Genomic DNA, 7,119 nt, shown 5'->3' with positions numbered 1-7,119 from the left:
TGTTTGAATTGCAAAGTTGGCGCTTCAGGCTCACCAGCCACTCCTTGGAAACCCTATACAGGGTTGCTATGGGTGGGAACTGACTCGAAGGCACTTAACAACTATTCACTTTAACTCTTGCATCCCTTCCAGTGGAAAAGATGAAGGTAGAGGAACAATGAAGGTAGCTCCTTTGTCTCTTGCGTTGCTCTCCTTGGGTACCTAGAGACTCACTCTAAAAGCCGTTAAATCAGTTCCAATTCATAGTGACCCCGTGTAGGGCTTCTGAGCAGCTGCTGGTGAGCTTGAACTGCCAACCTTGTGGTTCAAACCAACCTTGCAGTCCAGTTCATTAACCAGCAGTGCCACATCAAAACTCCTCATTCAGTCTAAGGAGCCAAAAATTGAGGATTTCCTTTAGTTTCTCCTCTTTCCTCCCTTTCTTCTGGAGGTTTCCATTTCAACAGGGATTCAAGTCTTAAGATGCAATTTTACACATCTTCGGTGGGAGGGGGTGGGAAGAAATGGTACCTGGTTTTTGATGGCTTTTTTGGGGGTGGAGGGGTGGGAAGTAGAACACCTAGTGAATTGTATTATTGTTGTTGTTAAATGCTGTGGTGTTGGTTCCGACTCATAGCAACCTGGAATAGAGTTTCCGAGGAGTAGCTGGTAGGTTTGAACTGCTGATCTTACAGTTAGCAGTCCAGTGCTTATCCTACAGTGGCACACCAGGACTCCAATAGGTTGTATGTTGTTGTTGTTAAGTGTCGTCAAGTCGGTTCCAACTTATAGCGACCCTGTATAGGGCTCCCGAGGAGAGGCTGGTGGGTTTGAACCACCCCACATTGCGATTCAAACCGACCTTTCAGTCCAGGGCATTATTTTACTGTGCCTCACCAGGATTCCAATGGGTTGTATGTTGTTGTTGTTTAAGTGCCTTAGAGTTGGTTCCGACCCATAGCGACCCTGTACAGGGTTTCTGAGGCTGTAAATCTTTACGGGAGCAGAAAGCCTCATCTTTCTCCTGCGGAACAGCTGGTAGTTTCGAACTGCTGGCCTTAAGGTTCGCAGCCCGATTCGTAACCACTACGCTACCAGAACTCCTTAATGGGTTGTATAGTGTCTCCAAAAAAAGTTCATGTCCACCTGGAACCTCAGATTGTACCTTTATTTGGAAATAGGGTCTCTGCAGACAATTAAGATAAGGATTGAAATGAGATTATGCTAGATGCTAATCTAGATTATGCTAGATGTTGATTATGCTAGATGCTGCTAGATGCATGAGAATGCCCTTATAAGAAAAAGATACGGGTATCCAGAGTTACAGAGATGATGGCAATGTAAAGAAAGGGGCCAAAAGTGGAGTTAAACCAATACAAGTCAAAGATCACTTGGGTCACCAGAAGTCAGAGGAGCCAAGTCAGGATTCTTCTCTTGAGCCTTCGGTGGTAGCAAGACCCTCCCTGCTGGCACCCTGATCTCAGACCTCTGGCCTTTAGAATTGTGAAACAATACAATTCTGCTGCTATAACCTAGCCAGTACGTGGTACATTGTTAAGGCAACTGTAGAAATCCAATACAGGGGATAACAAATAATTATGTAGTGTTTTACAAAGGGTTTGCCCACATTGGATGTCAGTTCTTTAAGGGCAGCATCTTAGCACAACATTTTGCAGTAGAGAAAACTGAGCCTCAGAGTAGTTACATTAACCAAAGTTACGGAACCAAATAAGAAGCCGAGCAGGGTCTCCTATCATGGGATCAGGCAATCCCAGGCCATTTCATGAGACCCCACAGACAGTGGTCAAGCCCTCTCTCATTTAGTCCTCTCATTCTTGGGTATTTGGCATGACAAAAGCTGAGCTCAGCTTCTGGATTCCGGAAGCAGAACACTATGTCTTCAGGTCGAGGTCTGAGGGGCAGGGCGAGGCTGAGGAAGCCTCCTTTGGTACCCAGTCTCTATAGCAATTGTTGGGGTGAGAGGGCAGTCCAGACCCTGGGACAGAGTGTCTTCTGTAAATAAAGCTCCCGGGGTCCTCAGAGTGCAAACATCCAGTCCTGCTCTCAGAAAAACTGTCTCACGCCAGCTGGCTGAGCTACTGCAGGGCTGGAAGAAAGCTTCCAACCACATTCCCAGCCCCAGATGGAACAGCCTCAAGGTCCCCAGGGAATAGTCTACAGCCCTTCAAAGTTTTTAAATAATTATGTTTATTAGTTCCAGAAAAGAAAATAAGTAGTTTATGGAATATTTGGAAAATACAAAAAAGAAAAAGCGAGCACCCACAATTACGGTCACTTGTATCATGGATTGCTGTATATCAGATTCTCACATACATTACCTCACGTAATGTTCCCCACAACCCTCAGGAACAGACTATTTTTAAGCCCACTTTACAGATTAAGAAACCGAGGCACAGAGAGAGGTTAAATAAATTTGTCCAAGGCTTGGCAATTGAGATGTAGTACCAGAGAGAGCTAGGATTCAAATCCAAATTTATCTTGAGCCTTTTTTTTTTAATGTTTTATTGTGAATTATGTGATCGTTCACATGGGAGAACATTAGCTTTACATTCATCCTATCATATATCATTTCATTGCCATGGTTACAATCCCTTCCATGCATCATCAACCAACCAACGGGTATACCCTGCAAGCCTGCCCCCCTGTCGTCAGCACACAGCCCCTCTGCCTCTCTGGGTCTAGAGTCCCCAGTTGCTCCATCTCTCCAAGTCATTGTCTCAGCCTCCATCTCTGGCGTCACTGTTTCTCTGGGTAGAAACAGTGCTCTACCCAGAGAAACAGTGTTCTATCCACACTCTGCTTTTCTCCCTTGATGGCCCCAGGGACCTCCACTCCTAGACTGCAAAGTCAACCACTCCCCTCTTTTTGCTACAAAACATCTATCTTTACATTTTCAACCCTCACAGTCAGTCCTGATAACAATTATTCACTATTGTACCACAAGAGACCTAGTCCCATCTCCTTTCATCAGCCCCATCTTGAGCCCTTTTCACCAATATATTACATTGAGCCATATAAAGTTGATAAAAAAGAAAAAAAGCTATGTGGTAGAGTTCAACCCAATACTAAACTTTTTTATAGTTCCATTACCAATTATCATAAATATTTTTGTGACTTTCCTTATGGTCTTTTAAGCATATTTTAATATCATTGTTTTTCATACAATTTTATCTCTTTTTTACTTTCTTTACATGAGTTGTGTTTTTTTAGCATATTATAGATGCTTCATGCCATCATTTTAATGACTACAATATTCCAGGCATATTTCCTTACTGTTGAACATATGGATTGTGGCTGATTTTTGTTGTTGTTGTTGTTGTTGTTGCACATAATGCGGTATCTCTGATGTAGTGAATTAATTTAATGTGACCCTTTTGGCCACAGTCTTGTGACTCCTACAAAATGAGTGGGTGGAAGGGACTATGCAAATAGGAGCAGTGATGGCAAAATGGTTTAACACTCAGTTGCTAACTGAGAAATCGCCCAGCAGCTCCATAAGAGAAACATGTGGCAATCTGCTTCTGTAAAGATTTGTTGCTGTTGTTAAGTACTGTTGGAGTTGGTTCTGACTCATAACAACCCTATATAGGATTTCCAAGGAGTGGCTGGTGGTTTGAACTGTTGACCATATGATTAGCAGTCCAGTTCTAATCCTACAACGCCACACCCCATAGAGCAGATGAACTGTGTTCTACAGGGTGCTATGAGTCAGAATCTACTTGACTGCAATAAGTATGCAAATAAGATGTTTGTAGTCCACCAGGGGAATTGGCCAGCTTGCTAATAATGCAAATAAGGTATATGGATAGTCAGTTTTTCTATCCTGTTAAGTTTAAAAAGAGCCAATCCCAAAGAGCAAGAACAAGGACTCATTATCAAGAAGAAGAACCAGGAGTAGAGCATGTTCTTTAGACCCAGGATCCCTGTATTGAGAACCTCTTAGACCCAGGAGAGATAGAGCAGTAGTACTGAAGGCCGTGGCAGTGTGAGACAACAGGAACCAGGAAACAGACACAAGATGGCATAGTGGGCTTCTGGGTCCACAGAACAAGAGAGCTGAGAACATTTGAGCAGAAGGTTTACAGGCAGAATGGGATGTTTCTGGCCACTTGTTAGCAGAGCTAGACGTGTTGACTTCTTACTGACTCACACAGCAAGAGAGCTGACCACCTTCAAGCAGGAGGCTTCCTGGGGGAGTAGGGTGCCTCTAAATATTTATCTGCAGCCCTAAAGCGCTTTGTAACACTTGCCCAAATAGGGCAGAAGGCAGGGCCAAGAATAGCCTGTGCTGAGAGGACCCAGAGGAGTCCTGTCCTTAGGGGGTATGCACAGCAAAGAAAAGGGTCTGCTTACTTGTGTGGCCAAGAGAAACTGAGAGAGCTGTCTGCACTGAAGAAGAGCCGAATGTTCTCCACTACAGAGGTGCCTTCCAGAGTTGGCTTACACGTTTCCTGGTCCTGAATTGGTCCTGATCATGTTAATACTGACCCCAAGTTGTACCCGTTACTTCCTTAACAAACCAAATACGTGAGTATAGTCTGTAGGTTCTGTGTGAGCATTTTCATGAATTATCAAAGCCAGCAGAGAAGTAGAGAGTATATTGGGAGGGAAAGCTGTCATCAAATTGATAAAAAGGTTGAAAAGAGGAAGTCTGTCTAACCTCCACCTCATAGGAATCTGCTTTGGGCTGATGGGGATCTTGATTTCTCTTTCCCCCTCCTGAAGTAAGAGAAGGTCAAATGCCACACTATTTTTAGAGTATCTTTGGTGCTCAAGGTTTTGTCCATCTCTAAAATTGTGTTTTTAAGCATCACACCCATTCTGACTTTTGAATCGCCCTTTCGGTTAGCAACCAGACACTTAACCATTGTGCCACCAAAACCAAAACAAACAAACAACAAATCCAGTACCATTGGGCAAATTCCAACCCTAGTGATCCTATAGGACAGTGTACAACTGCCCGCAAGATTTCCAAGGCTATTAATCTTTATGGAAGCAGATTGCCACATCTTTTTTTCCCCAGAGAAGAATAACTGGTAAGTGAAACACTTACCCAATGGATCACCAGGGCTCCTCTTAAGCATCTTTTTGTTTTATTTATCTATTTTTGGATGCTGTTAGTTGATTTTGACACATAGCAACCCTATGCATAACAGGATAAAACACTGCCCAGTCATGCACCAACCTCACGATTGTTGTTATGTTTCAGCCCATTGGTGCAGGCACAGTGTCAGTCCATCTTGTTGGGAGTCTTCCTTTTTTCACTGATCCTCCACTTTTCCAAGCATGATGTCCTTCTCCGGGGACTGGTCCCTTCTGATAAAATGTTCAAAGTTCAAGAAACAAGTCTCATCCTTGCTTCTACTGTACTTCTTCCTAGACAGATTTTTTTTGTTCCTCTGGCAGTCCAAGGTACTGTCAATATTCTTTGCCACCATTATAATTCAAATGCACCCAGTCTTCGATGGTCTTTCTTATTCATTGTCCAACTTTCACATGCATGTGAGGCCACTGAAAATACCATAACTTGGATTCGGCAGACCTTAGACTTCAAATTGATATCTTTGCTCTTGAACACTTTAAAGAGGTCTTTGGCAGCAGATTTGCCTAATGCAATACTATGTTTGATTTCTAACTGCGGCTTCCCATGAGCATTGATTGTGGGCACAAGCAAATTGAAGTCTTTCTGGGACAACTTCAATCTTTTGTCCATTAATCATGATGTTATTTATTACTTCAGTTGTGAGGATTTTTGTTTAATTGAGATGTAATCCATAATGAAGACTATATTCTTTGATCTTCATTAGTAAGTATTTCAAGTCTTCTTGGCTTTCAGCAAGCAAGGGTTGTCTCATCTGCATATCACAGGTTATTAATGAGTCTTCCTCGAATCCTAATGACATGTTCTTCTACATATAGCCCAGTTTCTTGGATTATTTGCTCAGCATACTGATTAAGTATGATGCAAGGTTACAACCGTGATGCAACCTTTCCTGATTTTAAAACATTCAGTATCTCTATGTTCTGCTCAAATGACTATCCTTGGTTTATGTACACGTTCCTCTTGAGCACAATGAAATGTTCTGGAATACCCATACTTCACAATGTTATCCATAGTTTGTTATGATCCTCACAGTCAAAAGCCCTTTCATAGACAATAAAGCACAAGTAAACATCTTTCTAATATTCTCTGCTTTCAGCCAAGATCCATCTGACATCAGCAATGATATCCCTCGTTCCACATCCTCTTTGGAGTCTGGCTTGAATTGTTGGCAGCTTCCTGTTGGTGTACTGCTGCAATTATTTTTCAACAATCCTCAACAAAATTTTACTTGCATGTAATATCAATGATACTGTTAGATGATTTCCACATTCTGTTGGGTCACCTTTCTTTGGAATGGACACAAATATGGATCCCTTCCAATTGGTTGGCCAGGTAGCTGTCTTACAAATATTTTGGCATAAATGAGTGAGCACCTATAATGTTGCATTAGCTTGTTGAAACAATTCATTTTGTATTCCTTCATTTCCTACAACCCTGTTTTTCACCAATGCCTTCAGTGCTGCTTGGACTTCTTCCTTCAATAGCATCAGTTCTTGATCATATGCCTCTTGAAATGATTGAACATCGATAAATTCTTTTTGGTACAGAGACTGTATATTCCTTCCATCTTCTTTTGATGTTTTCAGCATCATTCAATATTTTTCCCATTGTTGTTGTTTTTGTTAAGTGCCGAGTCAGTGCTGACTCATAATGACCCTGTATAGGGTTCTCAAGGAGCAGCTGGTAGGTTTAAACCACCAACCTTGTGGTTAGCAGTCCAGTGCTTATCCTACAGTGCCATACCAGGATCCCATAGAATCCTTCAATATTGCAATCCTAGGCTTAATTTTTTTTTTTCTTCAATTCTTTCAGCTTGAGAAATGATGAACATGTTCATCCCTTTTGGTTTTTAGACTCCAGGTCTTTGCACAATTAATTATAATGTTTGATTTTGTCTTCTTGAGCTGCCCTTTGAAATGCTCTGTTCAGCTCTTCTACCTTGTTTCATTTGCTTTTATCTTCTCTTGTTTATCCTATACACTTTGTTTTGTTACAATGACTGCACCCCCATCCAT

The sequence above is a fragment of the Chrysochloris asiatica genome, unplaced genomic scaffold (genome assembly GCF_000296735.1).
Source record: "Chrysochloris asiatica unplaced genomic scaffold, ChrAsi1.0 scaffold00007, whole genome shotgun sequence".
In the NCBI taxonomy this organism is placed as follows: domain Eukaryota; kingdom Metazoa; phylum Chordata; class Mammalia; order Afrosoricida; family Chrysochloridae; genus Chrysochloris; species Chrysochloris asiatica.
Note: the sequence above shows the minus strand (reverse complement) of the source record.